Below are 847 nucleotides of genomic sequence, written 5' to 3' on the forward strand. Positions count from 1 at the left end.
TTTGAGGACCTTAACGATTACCAAATTGGCTGAAATTTTGCAGAGATGATCTACACAATATTATCTAGATACTAGACTGTGGAGATGAGGAAATTTGATCGAAAAGTGGTGTAAAAATGAAAATCCGCACCACAACCATTGGTGCAGACGTCCGCAGCTGAGACGGACTGTGTATATATGTTTCACCTCACAACTCTCAACAGTATGTGGCCATGCATTTTCATATTCACTAACCTATATATTGGTAGAATTCCAGTTCCATACTTATAATTGATCCACAATACAAAATTATTGTTAGTTTCAACAGTGTGTACTGCCTTGCAATTCACAAATCGTTAATCGAGCTACAATAATATGCATTAGAGAGTAAGCAAAGCAAATGTAAACATATTACATAGTACATACCCTATTTTACGGTCATACTCAATCACATCCTCGAACAATATTGGAATCTGTCAACAAAAACAATCAGAGAGAATAAAAAGAACTGCGCGTAAATCATAATTGACCATTTATATATATATATATATACAGTCAAGATCAGAGGAGGACGTTCACACACCATTAAAGTGCGGACGTCCCTCCGTTCGCCACCGTACGGCGTCGGCGAGGTCGCGTCTCCACCCCAGCGGCCTCCAGCAGCGTCCCCGATCACTTTCTGTCCCCGGCGAGTCTGCCGAATTCCAGTTTTCCGGCGAGATCGATTTTGTTTGAAGTTTTGGGTGATCTCGTTGGAAAACTGGAATTTAGCGGACTCGCCGGGGAGGAAAAGTGGTCGGGGACGTTGCTGGAGTCCGCTGGGGTGGAGGCGCGCCCTTGCCGGCGTCATACGGTGGTGAACGGAGGG

The sequence above is a fragment of the Fragaria vesca genome, linkage group LG6, assembly GCF_000184155.1.
Source record: "Fragaria vesca subsp. vesca linkage group LG6, FraVesHawaii_1.0, whole genome shotgun sequence".
NCBI lineage: Eukaryota > Viridiplantae > Streptophyta > Magnoliopsida > Rosales > Rosaceae > Fragaria > Fragaria vesca.